We start from the raw sequence: 23,176 nt of genomic DNA on the forward strand, positions 1-23,176 counted from the left end.
GCTTCTGCAGTCTCTGCTGGTAGGCACCTAAAAAATCAGTTTGATTTTTTCAGATTATCTTGTAATTCCTACTGCCTCAAATTTTCTTTTATTCTTTTGGTGCCTTTTTTAAGAGCTATTTTTGTCTTTTTATTACGATCCTCCGTTATACACCATTCTCAGCCTCATTCCAAACCTGAAAGAAAAGATGCTCTGGTCTGGCTTAGGCAAGCAATATTTCAGCAATTACAAGTGACAGAGACAATTTCAAGGCAAATCAGGCCTATCCTAAATCAAAATGGATGGGTATTGCAAGAACACGCTTCCAACATGTAACAAGGTAAGCAGGGACAATTTCTAATGGGTTATTTTCAAAAGTAGTTAGGTGCTAACTCTAGTGAAAGTAAGTTATGACTTTGAAATTGTCACCTTTTAGATTTTGCTTGTTTTAGTTTATATAGATATTATCTTGTTATTGTGATGACTGATCTTTTATATGATTAATTGTCATTCCATTTACTTCACTGGCAAAAAGATCACAAAGTGTTAAGATGATTAGTGTAACTCTTACATGAAATACTCATACATTTAGCTGACCTACCTCACATACAAAGAGAGAATATATATCAGGGTTTATGCACTTCACTCACTTTGCAAAACACAGCCTCTGACTTAAGTAAATGCATGCTAAATTATAAATATGAAGAAAAGGGAAAAGAGAAGAAAGCACACCATTGGGGTTTTGTTGTTGTCGTTGTTGTTTTGTTTACTTTTTATTTCAAATCAATCTTTAGAAACAGATCCTTTTACCATATGTTTCTACGAAACAGTCCTCACCCTGATTTGAATTTTTGGGCTGCACAGAAGTTATTAATTTAAAAGTTAATAATTAAAAACAGTTGCTATGAAAAGAAAATCAAAGGAGAGGGAGAGGTGATATTGCAGTGTCCTGTGAGGAAACCTGAGCTTCATGCTGTTACTCTTTTCCCTGTTGAACAGAAAGATCCTTCAGCACCAAACCTGGATCTGTTGCTCAGATAAGACAAGGAGCGTGTGTAGCAGCAGTTGATGTGGGTTTGCTCCTGGCCAAACTCTGCCTGTTGGAACAGGTCCTCAGCTGGCAGAACAACATTTCTCTTCAAAAAGCACCCTCATGTGCGTTAAGCGAGTGGAGGACTCACTAGCAGTATCAAGAAAATAAATGGTGCATTTCGTGTGGGCTTTTTTGTCCAAAATATTTTCTCAAGTTGGGAGCATAAACAGAAAAAAGCCACTTCAGGCACAGTGTCTCGTGGCCCACCTGCACTCAGTCATGCCCTAAACAATGCGACTGGGGCCTGTACAACATACCGGCCCACACATTCTCAATTCTCTTTCAGAAGATCTAACATGTAGATATGATGGATCAGATAGATATTCATAATTGTTATTCTGAATTACATCATATTTGTTTTTCCTCTTTTCCCCCAAATACTACTGACTTATGAATCCTGTCACTGCAGCTGGTTAGTGAGCAGCGGAATTGAGTAACCCTGACTGATTGTCCATTTCATACAATTTTAATTGGTTTAGGTAGCCTCCTACATGTATGTGTAAAATCTTTAAAGAATTTATCCAGACTACACTTTGAAACACTTTTTTTTTTTCTTCTTTTTGGTGCTTCTTTGAATGTTATGAATAGTGTGGAACATTTCTAAGCACTTGTTTGAGTGCTGTGCTAAAGCTTTTTGTTTCCAATATAAACTGATGGAGATCAACATTTTTTTCACACTCCTAGTACCAAGTGCTTATAAAGTGTTTATATCTATAATTGTGTCAAATTATGTTAATTAAGTGCTGAAAGACACTAGTAAGTTGAAGTGCTCAAAAAGTGCATCACTCTGAGTGTCACCCAGGGGCTCTTCACATCAGACACTTGGGGGACAATTTTTTCCTTCTAAGCACCTTTAAAGCACTATGTCTTAAAGTGTCTTTCTGGCATTAATTAAATTAAAAAAGCAAGTGCCAGTTAAGTGCACATGATTTACTCTAATCTTTTGAAATGCAAATGAATTTTAGACTAAAATGCCCTTCCTTTTTTACAATTCACTGTTTTCTCCTCAATCGTCCCCCACACCTTTTCTTATTGAGTATTCGACTGCTTAAAACAACCATGGGAAAGCCTGGGAATTAACTCCATTATGAATTATTAGGTAGAAAATAGAACTATTCAAAGGATCAAATACCCATATTAGAGTATTTAATAGCCTTATGAATAAAAGTCATGTTAGCTTAAGAGAAAAGCTGTGTGGACCTGAGCCACTCTGAGTTTGTTGTTCTTATGCCTGCTGCTACCCCTCCGGGTTACTTATGAAGTTTATGCTGCAGGTTTCTGGAGCAGCTGCAGTAGACAAGAGTTATTGTTTTCTTCCAGTGAAATTAAATCATTTGTTGGTAGTTAGCTATATGTTAGAGTTGTGTACACGAGCTCCCAAAGACTAAATGATTTGGCCAAGATGATCTATTGGAGTAAAATGGAAGCTTATGCGCACATTGGATGGTTTATCTCTACTGCTGTTGCAAGATGGAAGAGTTTCATATGGCGCTATAGATATTTAGTATGAAGACAGAAGAAATAAAAACACAGTTTCTGAAGGAGAACAGTTTGGAGATAGGGACAGCAGTACAAGGACACCAAAATATAGTAAGTTTCCCTGAAGAGTGATGAAAAAAACCCCAAAACATTGTGACTGAAGTCTGATCAAAAATAAACAAGCACTTTTAGGAAAGTTATTATTGAATATCCTACTTCAAGGGCTATTCTGTTTCATGGTAGAATATTCTTATTCTAGGTGTGAGGACAGCAATTCTTACATTACGTAATTCTGACTAGGCTCTGTTAAAATGATTTTTTCACTTTGTGAGAAACTTCTTTTAATCCCTATGTCAATGTGCCGAGAAAGATAGTAAAGATATATCTGAACTTTGAACATCTTAAATCTTTCTCTTTAGCTTTCATTCTTGTTGCACAGCCTCAGCAATCAGATTTCAACACTCCATTCCTCAGAAAAACTTACGGATTTAGAAACCATAGTGAGATAAGATTCTCTTTTGACCTAAAGACACATTCTGCTATGTCTCCGGAAGGTCTTTTAAATAGCGATATCTATTGAAATTTTCTAAATAGACAGAATTTTATTTGGTAATGACTAGAAAGTATCAGACAGGTGGTGCGAGTCCACAGAAGCGTAGAAGTGAGTTGTGTACTACAGGTGAAGAGGCATCCCAGTCAGCCCTCACTGGAAGCATTACCCGAAATGTCCTTTTTAGCCTAGTTTGTAGACAGAATTGTTCTTAACTTCATTCCCTGGAGAAAGACATCCATTTCCCAGGTGTCATTCTCAGTGTTGTAGGACTGAAGAAGCCAAGAATGGGGCAAACATTGAGCTCATTTTACCAGTTCAAGGTAAAATATATTGTCAGGTCTTCTGAAGCCTTTTCAACAATTGCTTACACATGTATGTATTGGAGCAGCTTTCACTGCTGTATAAAGCAGAGGGCTTTATGCTCTACAGATCCCAATCCAGCTCTTACCTACAGGTTGATCCAGTTATTGCTGAAGTCAATTACCAAGGGACTGATTTAGAATGAGCTGAATAAGGTCTCCAGAGTATCAATTAAATGCAGAAAAGAAAATTTGAATCGTGATTAGTTTGAACTGTTATTGTCTGCTGTTTGGAAGGAAAGGAATCAGTGCTCTGATTGCCTTCTGTGAGGTTACCTATTATACACCATATCCCTCTTTTCTGTCCTTCTAGCTACTTGATTGCCTATTTATTTGCAATAGTCTTTGGAGGTAATGAGCAGATTAAATTTAGATAGAGGGCTCAGATTCACTGTTGGCACAGCTCTGCTGAAATAAGTGGAATTAGCCAGGAGAGTCAAAATACCTTGTGTTCAGCAAGCATAAGCTATCTGACCTGTTGATGACTCCTAAAATCCCTCAAGCGGATGCTAGTGTGTGGTTGTACAGTGTAATTTTAAAGGGCTCTACATACAGGGCTGAAAAACAGAAGGCATTGAAATATAGAATAGAATATATTATATTACCTAGATGAAATAATTGTCAGAACGAGTAAAACTAAGTATTTGGAGGAAGGACCAGTGAAGGAATTATTTTTGCTTTTGGGCAATATTTAATTTGGTTAGGTACTTGCAGGATTTTTCTTTATCTTGGATAAAAGAAAGCTGGACTGGTTTGGTTCTGGGACTTTTAATACGAGGTACATGCCATTCACCAAATATTGTGAGTAGTTAGACAAATGGTATTAGTTACTGTTATATAAATGACTTTGTAATCAAAGCATCAGGCAACAGATAGCTTCCAGGATTGCTGTTGTTGTACACACTGCCAGTGACCACGAATTCCAGAGTACGACAGGTCTTGAAAATCTCAAATCATCTGGCAGACTTTAGGACACCTGCTGCTTGTCTGTCTTAGGAAAAGAAAGGGTGATTAGCATACAGAATCACAGGATCAGTAAGGTCTGGATTTAAAGCCACAGCCATGTAAAGAGCAAGACAGAAAAGGGCACTAAGACAGTGAAGTTAAAAAGAGAAGCTTACAGGACATAGGAAAAAGAAAATCCTGGGAGTAAGAAGAAGGAACAGTTAACTGAAAAAACGTGCCATGATATCATGACAGGGCATACCGCTTTCTACTGCTGGCCATGAGGGTTTCTGGGGTGTGGCTGTACAAAGCCGTGGTGTACCACAAGTGTCACTAAGCCTTCAGGCCTTCAACTCATGAAAGCAGAAATGGTGAGTCTCTACTTTTTACTTTCCGATGTCCCTTTTGCATGAGGAAATGAAAATGTAGCCTTCAATAAAAATGTCTTAATTGATGAATAGCTTATGCTACAGAAATTTTGTAATAAAATGTTCATACATTACATACTTGGCAATTATTTTCCATTGCTCTAAACTTGCATATATCTTCTTCATGCAGTCACTTAGTACATAACTCCAACGATGTGTTTTTCCCTCTACACCTGCAGTAAGTTAGTTTTCGTAAGGATGAGAAAGTGCCTTCTGAGACAAGACATTGCTGAGAAGAATTAGAAGACCAAGCGTAGGGTAATAGATCTTTTAATTTAAGATAGAGCCACTTGCCATTTCTGTTCCTTTAAAAAGCAGTCAATTCTAATTATAGAGATTTATCTTGGATTAAGGAAGAAAAATACTAAAGTAAGCACTGCTGCTTCTACTATAACTCTAGGGTTAAGACTTTTCAAAATAGGAATTATGCATACTGAGGACAGTAAAGTGACTGCCATTAAATTCTGGATTTACTATTCAGATGATGGATATTTTTTTGTTATGAAAATATTTTCCTTTTCACTTTACATTCTAAAAGTGGAAAAAAATTAGGCATCACTGCCAATTACCAATGTTGAGGAAGAAAAAAAAAGACACGAGGGAGCTGCTTTTTTAATGGAGGAAAGCATTTCTAATAGTTCTTGTAAAGTAATATTCAATTCCATCCACAGAATATCAGAATTCTAATGGAACTTTTGATACATCATAACTTGAATATTTTCAGTGTCCAACACAAATAGTGAAGGTTTCAATAAAAGCGACAGACACCATGGTTGAAAAAGACTAACATGGAAAGAATCACTTTCAGTGCAGTTTCAAAGACAACTGTTGCATTTCCTCATCTTCCCCTTTTGCCTCATGTCCCTGAAATGTTTTTGATTTTATCATGTCATCCTTTTTTCTGATAGCGTTTGTTCTCCACATGGAAATTCTTTAGTACTCATCAAGCTATCTGGTATCCTTCCCTGAGATATCATTTATCATGGGACTGTTTATCACTTTCTTTATCTGGGCCACAGATGTGCTGGCCTATATTTGGAGACTTCAGTCTTTTTTGAGCTATCAAAAAATCTGTGGAAAGGAATGGGACAACAAAAATCAAACTACTTCCAACAAACAAAGATTCACAGCCTTTGGAACTTTAAAGATATTGAACTCTTCATTTGTCCTTGTCACTCTCTTGTTGTAGGAAATGTGATTTGACTTTATTTAGTATAGTTAAAGATCAGCTTTGCACCAAACTTTCTGGTATTTCTTTGTTACCCACATGGGGAGAATGGTAGAAATGCGATGCTACTTCTCTCAAAAATCTTGATATTGATATTGCACAGGCTGCAATATTAAGCCCTCGGTCTGTTTCTGAGGCAGAACTAAGGAATTGGAGTATGTTTTCAGTGTATCTTATTATGGATATCTGTGATCTTGCCCTGAAAACTACAAGTCTCTCTTACAGTATATATTCATAAAATGTGAAACCAGAGAAGACTTAACATCTTCTGTTACATGTAACAAAACCCTATGTATATTTCTAACACGAGTGTTTTCTGTAAGCAACTTTGGAGAAGGATTGACACGTACCAAATAAAGAATTTTGAATTATAATAAATATCAATAACTGAACAATATCTACTTTGTTTTTTCATGTTTATTAACTCAGTGTTATCAAACTAATATATACTACTGGGTGATTAGAAGTTGTGGTCTTCCAATTTTGTTGTACTTTTTTACTCATCATACTATTCTTGTATTTCTTAATTGAAATACGCATAGAGTTACATTTCCTTAAGAACAGAGCCACAAGATCAGAAGTCACCAAGGAGAGCCTCCTGAAGAGTATCTATATGCATGAAATGAAGTGATAAATATATATGAAAGATGAGTATAAAATTATAAGAAGTATATCCAAATCTAAATCAATTTTAAAGGAAAATGTGGCTAAGTTTAATTGCAATGGTTATTGATGTAGTTTGCTGAGTATGGATGACAGCAGAAAATCTGTTCATATATTGATGAAATGCAAGAAGAGACAGAATAAACAAAACAAATAACAAGCCCTGTGACAACGCAAATATCCATTTGAATTTTGACTACTGGGCTTTTGGTATGTTATTTTTCTGAGTAATGAATGGAAGCAACTTGGCCATGCATGACCCAGAGGGTGCACAAAGGACATAAACGAGAGTTTAGAGCCTTTTCCTAATTACAGAAATGTGTCTTCAGTAGACTGGACTCTGCTATTCTGTTAAGCCTCCTCCAAAGCATAAGGACAGGGATGAAAAGAGAGACTTGTCAGCAAGGTGGGAGGCAGTGAGAAGTTTGCAGAAGACTTCAGGATCTAAATGAGTTGTCCTGAGATCTCCCTTTCTCCAGCACCAACAGACTGGGTGAGCGCCTGGACTTACTTTGCAGCTGCAGCCGGGACTTTGTCTCTGTTGATTCCCTGGAAGACACCTACCCAGAACCACAAAAATCCCCCACAACACCTAGAGAAGTGCTGAGGCCAGGCTGGCCCCACGCAGAGATGACATTTCAGCTGGAGAGATCACCCAGCAGGCGATTTCTGAGCAGGCAGTGCAGGCAATAAGAAGTACAGCAGTGCTTTCTCCTGCAGCCTGGAGAGGAGCCTGTCCAAATGTGTCTGGGGTGCTACCAACGATCAGTTGTTCTAGACCCTGTTTGGGGGTATATTTTCACAGAATCACAGAATGGGTGGGGTTGGAAGGGACCTCTGGAGATCATCTAGTTCAACCCCCCTGCTAAAGCAGATACATACACCTAGATTTTACTTACTTTTAAAATGGTTTCACATTCCGTTGCTCTGCTTTCCCAAACTAATGCTGTGTTCCAGTTCCATTTAGTGAAACTATTTGTTTTGTACTGAAGCTTTTAGTTGCAAGTCGGAATGTATTGTCCAGTGGGAGATCTCATGAAAATACGTGTTTCTGCTGGTTTTGTGTGGGAGTATTGAGCTGGTTTTAATTCCATTTTTTAAGAACTCTGAGTTCTGAACCTGGCACTTGCTGCTATTGAAAACTCCTGACAGAGCATTCAAAATACTGTATATGCTAGGTAAAAAATATCTCCAGTAAATCAAGTGGTAGTAACTCATATTGTAGTCATTACTAATCTAATTAAAAATCGTTAGAAATCTGAAAAAGTAAGTTTTTCAGCAAACCTGGAGAAGGTTTCCAGAGTTAATGAGTGATTCAATCCATAGCTGGCCTGAAAGAAGAGTACTGAATGCATTTGTTCAAGATATGAGTACCAGGCTTTTGCCAGGAGGAAAATCTAATAGATAATTCTGCATTTAACTTTTAAGTGTCACTGAAACAAATCTGTGTGAAGTATGAAGCCTCTGGTAACACTTGCGTGACCCCTCTTACCATTTACAATTGAATGCTACTTTTATATATGGCTGAACATTTCTGAATTTTGGTGTGTGGTGTTTGTGTTTTGTTTTGTTTCATTTTGTTTTGTTTTTATTTTTTCTTTGTTTTGTTGAGGTTTTGTTTGTTTGTTTGTTTTCCCAGAATGTTTCCCTCACAGCATAATTAACTGTTTTAAGTTTCAGATTTGAAATAAACATACTTGATCAGAGACAGGTTTATTAATAAAAAAAAGAGAAACTTTCACAGTTCCAGTGTAAAAATGAAAACAAACCTGGCCAGATCCATGGGTTTATCCAGCTATTAAAATGAAACTTCAGGAGTGGTATATTTTCTGCTGGAACTACGACATGCTTCTTTAAAAAAGCTCAGATTTTCTTTGCAAATGGAACAGCCTAAGGATCTGTAGCAAGCATCCAATATTCTGTTATTCATCTGTAGCAATGCCAAGAGTAAAAGGGGAGGAACTGTTATTTAAAAGTCCGTGGAGACAGTACTTGGTTATTTTCTTTAACTCAGTGATGAATCTGATTTTAATATATGTGGAGAACAAAGCAGTTCAGACCGTTACACTTTCTAAACAGAATGTATGGAGAGAAGCAATTGCTCATGCACTTGAATGAGGTTCTTGTAGGCAATACTTGTCTAGCACACCAGCTCTTCCCCTTTCCATCCCTGCATTGTAAACAGCTCCAAATATCTACCACACTGAAGAACCGCTTCCTCATCAGTGAGGTGACAGGTCATTCACTTTATTTTTTATTTGTTCACAGGTTAAGCAAGTTGCAAGTTGATCACAATGGAAAATCTGTGAGAATCAAGAAGAGACCAAAAGGCTCCTCGGAGTGCATAGTTGTCCCTTTTACCCATTAAAAACCCTCATCCAGCTGTGCTGGCATGGTGGGGTGTGCCAGAGTGAGCCTGGATGGTGTATGATTACTCCTGCTCTGCATTCTTCTGGTTGGGGCAGTCACATTTTGCAAAATGCTCGTTGGAAAATAAGAGGAGATAGTCCTTCTACAGCAAATTGAGCTGCAGCGTTTGATAGCTTGTCTTCAACCTTGGGATGTCACGATAGTGCTAATCTGCAGGAGCCATGGGTAAGTTATCTCTGTGTTCTGTGGCTGGATTCGGTAGTTCAGATATGACTTTAATATTTATTGTATGTGTTGGCCTACAGTGCTAGGTACTTTTTTTCCTTGATTTCCCGGAAGAGTTGAAGACATCAGGCAATCCCTGTCAGCCTTTCAGGCTGGGTTGCACCTATCTCGCAAGTGCCTGATTTTATCCGATTGCACAGTGGTGCTGAGAGCCCATCGGGAACATGGAAGTCCTGGCTTCAGTTTCCGTCTGAACTTGACAATTGAATCCACATCCCCTGGTGGCTAAGAGGTATTTAGGATGGAAATATTCCAAATATTAATTGGATGCAGTAACTGGAAGCCAGGATTCCCTTCTCCCAGGTGAATGCTGAATGAAGTTAGGTTCTGGAGTGATACTTGTTCTTACTTTCTGCCTTTTGATTATGGCTTTTTGGTTGGGATGTAACAGCAAGCATCCGACAGTCACACATATGAGTGCAATTCATCCATCTATTCGAGGAAACAGTTTCATTTTGGTGGAAAAAAATGTCATGCTGATTTTCACTGAATCAACAAATGCTCTTTTTTATTATTATTTTTTTGTATTGGCAACTATCTACAAATGAGTTACCAACTTCCGTGACAAGCCAAGAGCACCACAGTCTTTCTCGTGTTTATGGTTTGACAGTCCATATTGAGAGAGAAGAGGCTCTACCTTGTGATTTTTTCCTCTTCCACAAAATGCAGTCTGCAAAATAGAGCTAACTTATGTTAGGGATATATTCAAAAGAGATTACATCAATAGCTAAGATGGCTAGTTTTAAAATTGAACAGAAGCCATTTAAGCTGAATGTTTATTTTTGTTTGATTTTTTTTTTTTGTAACAAGCAAATTCCTACTTTTGGCCATTATTTCATGAATGATAACTAAACATAAGCATGTCTTTACCTTTTTTGAATGCTCCAGTATTGTTCTTGGCTTCGAATTATTTTATCAGTTTCAGACAAACAATATTGATAATTATACATATGTTTACCATTCAGACCTGGCAAACATACATATGGTGAATAAATTCTTTCACAAATGTGATATTTGTATTTGCAGAAGTAAGGGATACAAGTAAGGAAAAAAGTAAGGGTTACTTTATGAAATTGAAATGACAAGGATTTTTTAGGCAGTTATACTACAATTATTCAAGTTGTAATTTGCTATTCGCATCTGTGCTGTGTTTTATGTTCATTTTCAACTTCCCAACAACAATTTTGCATTGACTACATGCAGTACACAGTACAAATAAAAATCTCTACTGCAACTATCAAAGTAAATAGGCCTAGTCCACAGACTCAGCATCTCTGGGGTATTATATTATTTTTCTCTGTTAAACAGAGTTGACATCCACCCTGTGCATGCTCCCTAACATAATAAGGACCCATTCTCAGCACTTGCATGGCTTTATTGGTAGCATTTTAATGCCAAAACTCTGCATAGTATTTCTGATGCTAGAATAAAATGGATATGCTTCTTATTGCAAATTCGGACAATAGTTTCCAAGCACCCCAGCCTCATCAGTGTGTTGCTTGGTCTTACTTCAGAAAAGCTACAGTACATGGTCAGCAGTGAAATTACAGGGACTTGCAGACAGATTTGAATAAACCCATTTCTTTGAAGACATAAGGAAGAAATGATCAGAAGTTCAAAGGTCAGATCTCCCTGTTTAATTTTTTAATGATTTCCAATTCTTGCCGAGGTTCCCAGTATCAACATTCTGCTCAGTTATTTGCCCAGCAGTCATCCTATCCATATTTGATATGGGATAATTAGCAACTGGCCTTGAGAAGTGCAGCCCTTTCTACCACCTGCACAATCAATGTTAGAAAGTGTTCTACTTCCTACAGATAGCCATGTATTTTCTGAACAGCTCTTGATTTATTAAAAGGGATGTAATGATCATGTAAATTGTTAAACTTGCAGCCTGCTATTGGCAGTGGTTCTGTTTAGCTTCATTAGATGTGATGCTGACATCTCTCTGGTGAGAGGGAGGCCACCTGCTCATTTTATGTAAGTTCTAATAATCATCAATTGCTGAAGACCCATCGATTCAGCACATTAAGCAGTGCCAATGTTGAAAATGAAAGTATTTCTAGTTCCTTATCAGCTTTCCAATTTAATCTTTTATTGCAATTATTGTATTACAACTTTCTATAGTCCTTTGAAAGCAGACAAGAGTAACAGGTCTTCGCCCTTTCAAGCTGGCTAGTTAAGTCTCTTTAAGACACCAGCCTGAGGTGGTGATGCAGTTTCACTGGTCTGTGTGATGACTAGAGACTGCACAAGCTGCGAGTGATCAGATTTGTACATGGTTGGTAAACACTGGAGAAATAAGGACATTCTCCAGTATGGCTTGCAAATAGTAACAGGTAACATTAACATGAATTTGCAATAAATACTTATAAAAATAAACCCATTTTTCGCTGATCAGTGGCATGTAAAATGATGCCTCATATCTTCTCTCCCTTAAAAATAACCAGTAACTAAACTTCTCCTACAGAGGAGTCTAAACTCCTCTGTACGCAGCAACTTATATTTTATTAGTCGCTAGAATGGTATTTTTAAAAACAACAACTATTTATTTCTTTCATGTCTGGTAAGACTCTTTTCCTTTCTCCTAAGGGAATTTATACTATGATAAATAAAAGGAGAGAGATATATGGTACTAAAGCTGTGTTAACCACAGCTAAACCTTTATCCAAAAGACAGACCGTTTCTGAAATCTTAAAGAGATATTCTTTTTCACAAGGCAACTCTAGCAAAGTCCTAGAAAACTCTCCTACTATAAAATTAGTATGTCCGTTCAGCATGGATGCATACCAAATGGCAATTTATGCTGTGTTAGACAATAATGCACTTATACAATTTTTAACTTAATAGAAACAATGATCTTAATAAGCATATTAAATTGGAAGACACTATCTGATGATGTACATTTTATTTCACTACTAACAAACTGAATTACATGCTAAAGGTTTGCTGTCAAATTGAAAACTAGTCAGTCCATGAAAATTATTTAACAACAGGTTCCTGTAGTGCAGTATTCCTGCATCTCCCTTTAACTACTGCTGTTTTAAAATGTATTTTTCCCATCTCATTTACGAAAATGTTTTTCTCTCTTTTGAGCATTATGAAAAGTGAAAAGGGGTACAAGCATGTAGAAGAGATGGTGAAACCTGCCACATATGGTGACATAAAAGCTGGCTGTAGTAAAGTCAGTAGGAAAACATCAGTGAGCAGGAATTCTCACAAAAAGTACAGCCACATACACAATAAAGACATTGAAAATAGAAATAGCATTGTTACTGCTATATAAATAAATCTATAAATCAAGCATTTCCAGAGGGAAGAAAAAGTTTTTTAAATAGATGATTAATCTTTTGTTATTAATAAAAAGTGGTTTATTATCAGTAAAATTTGTTGAAGCAAGTGGTATTGTGTATTATGGGGAAGCCTCTGGAAAAAAATGACACTTTTAAACTTTTTTTTCTAAAAAGATTCTCTGTGGCTGTATTACATGATTTTTCCTTGTATTTCATCACTGTATTGTGTGATTCCTGCTCTACCTTTCCCACTCTAGGCAAAATATAATCTTGGAACCCAGCTCCATAATTTCCATATGCATATAATTTTACATAGTTGATGCATCCAGCATGCAATGGTAAACAGCAGGGAGGGGCTCAATGGAAACTCATTTGTTAGTTTTCCCACTTGGAGGCTGTTAGTTTTATAAATTACTGATATTGGACACTGTAGGAGTGCCCTTTTTCATATACACTGAAGTACTTCACTGGCCCCAGGAGTCACTAAGACTAGTGGATTTTAATAGTTATAGATCTTAAATGGAGGGTTAGAAATTGTTTCTTTTCATTACAATTACAACAAGGAATTAACCCCAAAGGTATCCACTTAATTTCATAATATATAGACTGGAACGCTAATAATGTGGCTCTTCTAAAATGTAATAAAGAAGCAACTGCCCCTTGGCTCCCTGGGGTAGATTTTTGTAAAATGTATTGCAAAAATTGTAACACAAAGAAGATTTTACATTAACAAGCTTTGTAATGTCACTAGCTCCAGTGCTCAAAGTGCTGCAGAGCTCATAGACACCAAGTATTGGCCCTGGTTTTACAGCAGGAATCTAGCACCTTCACTTCCTCTCATATCGCTTCTCTGGTACAAGGAAATACTAAAACAATGATAGAAGGAGTGGAGGGTAATTTACAGTTAAGCACATAAAGAAGTGAAAGAGCAGAGGGAGGAAGAGGGAGTACAGTAGGATGAAGTAATTGCTTCCTTCAAGGTCCACTTGGACTCATCCTCTAGCCAAGTTTCCTGTGTTATTTTAATCTTCCATGCCCTATTGCAAAACAAGCCTTGGCCTTACAATTGGCAGCAAGTGAACTCTAGTACGTTTGCTGTTCCATTTGCACTTAGGAGTAGCAAAGTGTCCTCTGACCTCTCAGTCATTATGGATGGCGACTGTGGAACAAATTCCTGGCCAAGATCTTACATACTGGATCAGGCTGTGGTTTTAAATCTAGGTTAAAGACATTTCTATTTGCTGATGATTTTAATGGGGTCTGACTAGATACAACATCCTGGAAAAGCTTTGCAGTAAAGACAGCAAGAAAAGAAGTACAGTAGCTGTGCCTATTCTATACTGAAAGGGGAAAAAAAAGTAGTTAGAAGAAAAATCCATTTCGTTTTGGTTTGATTTTTAATGGTAAGGCTTCGAGGCATTTCTGACAGAGGTGCTAAGATTGCTGCTTCTTAGGGAAAATTCATTAGGGAAGAAACCTTTAGCCAATGTTTTTTAATTATGCATGATATGCCCAGAATTCTGTGTGCCTACTTATGTTGCAAATATTCTGTTTGTAGCAGCAAATTTAAATAATTTGCCTGACTAATCACAGGTATGTACAAATGCTCAGCTGATGTGTTTATACCCATCCCCTAAAATTGGATTCCCCCAGAGTTATGTGAGTGAAAATTTTACCTATAATTTCTGGCTTGTACACATTTATTGGACTCCTACTCTCAAATGCTGAGAATCCAAAATGTTTATCTCTGAACTAACTTTTCTAGATAAACTGACAGCTCCCATTTAATTCATGTAAAATTTTCTATAAAGATGCAGAAGCACCTGTCTTTAACCAAAGTTACTATTTCTAACTGTCAGAGATATGCCAAGGCAAGAGAGAATTGATGTCTAGAAGGCTGCTACGAAAAAGAACGGAAATGGAAAGAGCAAGACAGCACTTTGTTCACCAAGACAGTACATGGCAATACATTCAGCAATACATTACAAGCAGAGGTGGGAATGCTAAGCACCATATATACCTGGGATTGCTACCATATGGGTCAAGGCAGGAGAAGGTATAGCAGGGACTATTTGAAAGGCTGGGAGATCAGTTCAGAAGGATCACAGAGTCACAGAAGGCTTAAGGTTGGAAGGGACCCCTGGAGGTTGTCTTGTCTAACTCCTGTGCTCAAGCAGGGCTACCAGTTGCCCAGGACCATGTCCAGACAGCTTTTGAATACCTCCATGGAGGGAGATTCCACAGCCTCACAGGACAACCTCTGCTGGTGCTCAGTCACCCTCACAGTAAAGTGTTTCCTAATGTTCAGATGCCACTTCCCGTGTTTCAATTTGTGCCTATTGCCTCTGTCCCATCACTGGGCACCACTGAAAAAGCTCCATCTTCTGTGTACCCTCTCTTCAGGTATTTATACCTATTGATGAGATCCCCCCAGAGTCTTCTCTTCTCCAGGCTGAACAGTCCCAGCTGCCTCAGCCTTTCCTTGTAGGAGAGATGATCTAGTTCCTTTATCACTTTGGGGCCTTCTGGCCAGTATGTCCATGTCTTGCTTATACAGGGATGCCCAGAAACTGGACACAGTGCTCCAGGTTGTGGCCTCACCAGTGCTGAGTAGAGGGGAAGGATCACTCACCTCGACTCGTTGGCAATGCTTTGTTGAATGCAGCCCAGGATACCATTAGCCTTCTTTATTTGTTTAAAAAACAAATCAACAAACCAAAAGAGCTGGCCTCTGCAGCTGGCATTTTCAACTCACAGTGAAGTACAGTGAGTTGCTTTCTTCTGAGGTACCTTCGTGCAGTTTCAAGCCTTCCTTCCCTTTTTTTTTTAATTTTCTTTTTCCATTTCTGTTTTCTGTGGATAGTGACCTCAAAATTTTGACTGATAAACTCCATCTTAAAAAAAAAAAAAAAAGAAAATAAATTGGAAGACAATCTAAATTCATAAGTCTTGCCAGCTGGTTTCAGTTAATTTTATTTTACTGATACTAAATTGGGAATTTCTGGGCCTTTTTTTTCCTTTATTGGCATTAAATTAAAATGGGGAAAAATATTTACATAAGAGAATTTACATTTTAACAGCTTTCATCACCTTCTCCAGGTTTTAATGCTAATGCTCCTAAATGTATCCTGAAGCCAGTTTACTCAATAAGAACAACAAGAGTAAAAATGTCACGGAAGAACAGGAGAGGCAGAATAGAAGTTCAGCTTGTAACCGACTTAGAACTCGAAGGCTGAAAGAGTCTCTGAAGAGAAAAGTTTCAGGATTAAAGGAAATGCTTGCAGCCATTTCTCCCACTTGTGAGTAATTACTCATACACAATTGAGTAATAACTGCAACTGAAATAACATGAGTGATTTCAGTACTTAGTGTTATGATCAGAGATCACAATCTGGATTTTAATCAAGGACAAATTAAAACCCAAAATGCTATGGATCACTTCAAGAACTATTTTTGTAAATGATAAGTCAGACTTGTTTCACTAGGTTAAGTCAAGCTGAAATTGTATGTATGTTAGGAATTAAGCTGTAGCTCTTAGTGTAAGGATGTCCATTGTCTTTCTTCATACGAAAGCACCCATACTAAGTTTCTTCCATTTCTTCCATCTATTCATAAGTGATACAAGGCCAAGTAATTTCAAGCAAAATCTATATTATAGCAAGATAACAAATGTGATATACATCACAAACAGTATTATCTCCTTCAACCAGATACAAACCTAGATACTATAGGTTAGGTACCCATTTGTTTCACACAAATGATGTGCTGTGAATCACTCCTGCTGGATTGCCATGTATCTAGTCGTATTGTACCCAGCCTGTGTGACCCTAGAATGGATTCATTTGTAATGCAAGAAATATGTGGTAAAACATATACTATAAAAAACAGAAGTACCATACTTGAGAGCTGAAAGCAGAAATCTGAAGCACTGACTATTACTTATTCACAGGTATTGTAATTTTTCTCCTTTTTGTACTACCCCCGTCTAGTGATAGATAAGTATGTGCTTTGTTTTCCAGTAAGGGTGATTTCTGTGATAGGCACCAGATGTTCTGTAGCCTTTATTCTAAAATCCCCATTCTTTTTACATAAACAGGGATACATACCCTTTATTATAGCATGAAAATATGTTACTTGTCCATTTGATAGGTTTTTGAAAAGGCATAGAAAACCAAGTCATCATAAGTACTAAGGTCATATTTACGTAGAATTGGTTTTGAGAAACTGGCTGTAAAGTGTTTTATTTTTTGAAAGAATAATACCAGCTGTGCACAGTCCATATTGTACTGGATCTTTCTGTGTTATGGAGAGTATGAGACAGCTCTAGACTCCTGCATGTAGAAAGACCAATATACAGATAATGAAAACCAATACTGATTTAGACTCCTAGGCAAGGAAGGGAAGAATGTTTAGAATACTAGATCCTTGTGATGCTTTCCAACAGGTGAAATCTTGAAAATGCCTCATCATAAACTCCCATAGAGAACTCCTGTCAAAATAATAGGATTTTTGATGGAGTGCCTAGTGCTCTGACTATACATGAGACTATAGTTTCTATGCTACTGAGAGACCTAAGCAGAGAAATTAGTCTCAGGTACTTAACTACCATGGACCAAACACAAAACTGTTAGCAGCTCATACTGACTCCAGTCACAGGTATGAACAGTCAATACTTTGGAAAATGCAAACCCCCAATGTGTGAGCAAGGACGCCCATTTCCCAAGCAGTACTTTTGCAGCAGGTACGACTGAGAAAACTCATACAGAAAATGGAAGTCTGTTCTGAAATGGTTATTAGCAGAAAAGGGAGAACCCTTTTTTTAGCCACAAGTGACCACCTTCATAAATCATAATGCTCCACCAATAATATGCCACAGTGTTCACAGTCAATATGGGGCTAATACAGAGTGCATAGCTGGAGGTATGAGACACAGACTGAGGGGATGGGGACATAAAAGCATGTTTGGGATTCTAAAATTACCTTTCCCTTTGAATGGGGAGCAGAGGCTAGGCAAACTGATTGCAATTAGTAATTTAGCAGTGCTTCATTTACTTAAACACCAGATCTTTCAAGATCTCCTCTCCTCTCCTTTTCCTTGAAACTTTTTTGCATTCAATGTAATAGAGTTGAAAGTAGTTAAAACCCAGCAAGTTAAAACCCAGCATAATAATTTATGGCCGATACTTCCTGTATGGAAAGGCCAAAAAGATAAGCTTCAAGGGAGTACATGAGAACAGGGATTCTGCTAATGGACTCAGTGTTCTCAGGAGAAGAAAAACCTTGGAATTGTCTCAGCTAAGGGCTTTGAAAATATCTATTGTCCCTGATCAAACGTAGAAGAGATAAAGGAAGTTTAGAAGTGGAAGGAGTCCTACAGGTAAGCTCTGGAAATTCTGCTTTAGGTTGCTGTTATTATGAGCTAAAGAGCACTCCAGCTTGCATTATATTCAGTTAAAAGCCTGGTGTGTGGACATCAGGTAAATGCCTGGTATGTATATAAATATATGTAGCACAGCCTTCCAGTGTTAAGTGAATGCAGTTGTGTGACCTTCTATGTGAACCATTTATCTACCCGCTTGTCCAGAAAAGAAGCTGAAGCAGAATGCAAAGTCACAGGTAATCGAAGAACTGAGCTTTCTTTTCAGCTCTCTTTAATTATTAAAGGAAGTTTCTACCTAACTTGTTTTCAGTAATATGATCCATGGCACTGTAGTTTAAAATGAATAGTTCTTTGGTGAGGACTTAAAAATGTAGCAGAACATTTGAACATCACTGGAAACGACCGAACTCTTATGCAGGACCTCATCAGTTGAAACTGCTGTTCAGAGGTGATGTTTCAATTCTGGTCTGTTTATGCCTGAAACCTCAATAAGATGCCACAGAAGATAGGGAAGGCCTAACCTTTTAACATCCAGTATTGCAAAGAAATGGCAAAAAACCCCCACACTTTTCTAGAAATAGTATTCTAGCTCTTACCCTAAAAATGGATATTCTAGCACAATGCTTATCTGTCCTTATGTTGTGCAGTAGCAGATTTCACAGGATAAGACAAACTTCTGAGCACTAAATGAACTTCTGGATAGGAGAAAATTCAGGGGACCCTTAATTATTTGTCTGAAAACAAGAACGCCGCCTCATCAGCTGTTAGCATAGTCCTCAAGCTGTCATCAGCAGAAAACAGGCACCATCCATGGTTTAGGCTTGGACTCAGTGATCCTGAGGGTCTCTTCCAACCAAAATGATTCTGTGATCTATTAGAAACTGCCTCAAAACGGATGGAAGGTAGCTGGTGAACGAGGCGGACCTCAGAAGCGCGCCCAGTAGAGGCCATTGTCAGAACACCGCGCAACGCGAGGGCCTCCGCAGCTCTCGGCGCGGCCGTTGGCGGCTCCTCAGCACCGCTCGTGCCGCCGGCGCGCGGTGACTCCTCGCGGACAAACCCCGCCCCCGGCTGCGGGAGGGGCGGGGCCGCCGCTCAACAGACAGCGTCCTCAGCCAACCAGCTGCCCAGGCCCGGGGAAGTTTCTGGATTCTGCCCGGAACGGCCGCAGCCAGGCCCGACCGGGCGGAAAGCCGGGCCCAAGCTGAGCAGCCGTTTCGGAACGGTGGGACTGTAAACAGAGCCCTCCCCGCAGATCATGGATGAGGTTTAAAGAGACTTCCCGGGACTGAGAGGCTTCATCTTCTCCTTGGTGAGTGATAATTTTCTTCTGGATATATCCTTGAGCAAGCCCTTGGCCTCCAGCAGGCGGTTATTTCACCCGTGAGTGGAAGAGGCCTCGTGTTCTGTGGGTGAGGGCGTGCAGGCTGTGGAGCGTTGTTCTTGTGTGGTTGTACAGTGATAATATCACCTGCTGGTACCTCGAACCTGCGGTTTATTACATGTTGCTGGAACACTGACTGATTTTGGATTGCCCCCTCCCACTTGCATTGGTTTGGTCATTTGGTTTCGGTCTCTCTGGTTTTGATTCTGAATAAAAGTTGGTTTAAGCTTATTATTTGCTCGGAGTCATTTTGGAGTGCCTCCATGACAGCCTCCAAGTAACCCGCGATCAGAACTGATCTGCTGTATCCTGCTGCTCTAGTGGGGGAGAACCAGGTGAGGTTTAGCACAGGGGAAGGTCAGTTCTGATCAGTGTCTCGGATAAAAAGCAGCGTGAATTCAATTCCTAAATATCAAAGTGATTTCTGGCTTTTTGAGTCAGTAGAAAGACCATGGTAAGTGGTTTAAGATACTATTGGACTGAGTCTGGTCCATGTTACTAGCAAATAACAAAACTCCTACTTACTGCAAAGCATTATGTGAGTCCAGAACCACTGTTGCTTATCTGGAAGCCTAGCTGAACACGGAGGAATATACTTGTACTCAGGAGTAGAGGTCTGTAACAGTTGCTGAGGAGGATATTGCAACCTATGGGTTTCGAAATGCCCCCTAGCACTACAAAACAAATGTTTGCAGATGTAATGGAGGAAAAGGGAAGCTGTGAATTGTGGCCTAGCCAGGTTTTCTTTACTGAACAGGTTTGAAGACTGGCAGGAAGGAGGATATTAAACTCCTGTTAACTTAAGGACAACTTGAAGCTAGTAAATAATTTGTTATCCTTGATGCAGAAGGTTTTATGCAGCATATGGTTGAGTAGGGACTTAAATCGGACTATGTTCAGGGAGTTTGTATTATCAGATGTGATAACTGGTGCTCAGCAAGTCTGCTAAAAAGGACTGTGAAAATACTTTAAGTAGTCTTTTTGTACAGTTTTTTAAAAAGTCGATTTGATTTATGAACCTGAAAAATTCTTCTGTGTCTCCTGGTTATAAATGTCAGGGAACCAAAATAATATAGTGCACCTAGTAACTGATCTTATAGCAGTACCAAGATATTATTAGTGTGGAGGGCCATGTGGTGAGAATGGTAGCAGCTTTGGAGAAGAGAGGGAAGTGTTTTTGTTTCTAAAATGAGGCATTCTGTCTTGCTTGTTTCTGACCATTTCAAATGCGTTATATTATTTTATTAAATCGTATTCCTTTTAGTATGAAAATCCAAGTGGGTGCTTCTTGCTTTCATGATACCTGTAGAATGCACTGAAGTTCACTTCAGGAAGAAAAAAATCATTTTGCTTTTGTCCCAAAGTACACCTTATTGAGAGTTGTAAATAGACTACACTCCCATATTCAAGGTTTGTGCCAGTTTCCTCAGTAAAAGGCAATGTGCAATTGTACTGATGTCTTTGGGGAGATAAAACTGTGCAGAAGAAGGCAGGTACACTGAGGTCCAGGATGTAAGTAGGTACAAAATTCATTCTGATTTAAGCAACTTAATTATGACTTGATTTTAGTGGAGCCATAATAAGTTTGTGCAGAGCATTCATTCTTATTATTAAGAGAGAAACTGATCACAGCCAAGACATTTTTCATGGTCTTTCTTACTTGCCTTGAGCAAAGACTGAGTCACAGCAGACACAGCTGTGCTCAGAGCCAGAGATTGTGGCTCCCAAGCTCACTTTGTGGCTGCATGAAGGCACAGCTTACTGCTTGACATTTCCAGCCAAACTGCTTCTCTACAGCATATCTGTTATAAAGCGTACTTTTCTGCTCAGAATAAACCCTTTTACTTAAAGAAATTCACCACAGGAAGTGGTAGTGCCATGTCTATTTAATCTTTCATATAATCAATTTCCATATGAGTATTACAATAATAACTGCAAGACTTGCTGAATGCCTGGTGTCCATATTGTTTGCTTTGTTGCTGTTCAAGACCCTGGAGAAACCATAAATAGGTGTAGCTAAACTAATGTCAGTAATAATCCTAGCGTCCCTCCGGTTACTTGTGAGCAGATGACAGATCAGGACACTTAAAAGCTGCAGAACTGATATGAGTAGTATATGTGAAATGCAAAAAAGTAGCAGCATGATCCTGGTCAGCTGCAGTCTCTTATGTGCTGTACATGCAAACAATCTTACCCATCTTTAACTGTTGGAGGAGGTATTTTTGATTAATGCTCAAAAATGTTCAAAATCATAAAAGCATGTTCAAAATTATAAAGTCATGCATGGAGTTTCTTGTTTCTGTGTTCTGGACTTAGAAGCACTAGAGAAAGAAGTTTTCTGGTGCAAAAATCAGACGTGCGCGGCATCCAACTGCTTGCAAGGCTGGAGAGCTGTTCAGTTGGGTAGGTGGATTGTAGTTTTGCATGAAGGGGTCTGAGGGAGTTAAGCAGTCTTGATTCTGCTGTCACGAACTGGTAATCGGCGAGTTCTGCTAATGAACCTTTTCTGTTTCCAATAGCTAAACTACCTAATATCCTCTACTGCAACACATAATGTAGATGTACTTGAATATTTTTGTATCTGTTTCTGGATATCTGCCTCTTACTAATTTCCAACTAGAAACTTCTCTTTGAAGTTTAGATATTTAAATACCTTAAATTACCTGACTATCAATGAATCAAAACCAGAAGTTGCTACACAGGAGATATGTTTATGGCAAACAAGGTAATGTTTCCATTGTGTGTGAACAGGGGACCAACATTGTAATAAGATGTTGACTGTGACACTAAATGTGCTACCCAACCTCTTTGCGTCTGTGTTCAGTAGTCCGCAAAATTATGATGATGATGAAACCTATTATACACAACTGTTGAAAGAATTAATTCATTAATGTTTGCAAAGAACTTTGAGATCCTCTAGCAGAAGGTACTACACAATTCATAAGTGTTAATTTATTATTCTTTATTATCAGATTCAATAGGACATGTAGTACAAATCTTTAAAAAGGCAAACAAAAAGCTAATCAGGAGTCTCTTATTCACACTGTCAAAGCTGGTAATGACCAAATAGTCTTGTCTGTGGAAGTACAAAAAAAAAAAAGCAAACCAGCCTACTTGGTATGTTGAAGCAGCAATTAGCACACATTGTAGGGAGAAGAAGTGGAGCTAGACCAGAAATGAGCCTTGATGAGCCTAATTGCCTTTAATTATCCCTAAACATTTTCTTGTTGTCTGTCTTATGAAGGCAGAAGAAACCCTATAGCTCTAAAAGGAAAAAGGCTTGGTTTTGTTTTCGCCTTTTAAAAAGGGACATAATAGCCACCGTGGAAACATGTTCTTAATCAATGACATTAAACTCTTGGCTGCTCTGCTTCTCTTGAAATTGCCTAGCTTCATTATTATCAGGGGGAAGGAGGAGGGGAAGGGGTTTAATCACTATTTAGCTTTTCTTAGCAAATTAAAATATTAATTACAATACACATTATTTTATCTTTGCTTAAGCTATTTGTGAGTATTGGTGAACAAGAGCTCACTTTATGTTGGAGTAATTTATTCTCAAACTATTCAGACTTACTTCTTTAATTCCTTTGAAAAAAATCATTGGGGCATGAAATGCTGTCTTCTGAGAGCCAAGAAAAACTATTTTTTTTTTGTCTTGAAGATAACTGTATAATTAAAGGTACATTTTCTAAAAACTAAAATGTGATTACTTCAGCACAGTCAAATGCTATGGGTAG

At 38.3% G+C, this 23,176-nt stretch overlaps 1 long non-coding RNA gene across 1 annotated transcript in view; it reads left to right on the plus strand.

The window, feature by feature from the left end:
• The first annotated feature begins 4,539 nt into the window (after positions 1–4,539).
• Positions 4,540–23,176, plus strand: part of LOC136002221 (uncharacterized) — a 62,309-nt gene continuing 43,672 nt past the window's right edge. Inside the window, exons 1-2 of the long non-coding RNA XR_010607885.1 lie at positions 4,540–4,779; positions 8,996–9,322. This is a non-coding gene — a long non-coding RNA (uncharacterized LOC136002221). The remainder of the gene's footprint in view (positions 4,780–8,995; positions 9,323–23,176) is intronic.

The sequence above is a fragment of the Caloenas nicobarica genome, chromosome Z, assembly GCF_036013445.1.
Source record: "Caloenas nicobarica isolate bCalNic1 chromosome Z, bCalNic1.hap1, whole genome shotgun sequence".
Classification (NCBI taxonomy): domain Eukaryota; kingdom Metazoa; phylum Chordata; class Aves; order Columbiformes; family Columbidae; genus Caloenas; species Caloenas nicobarica.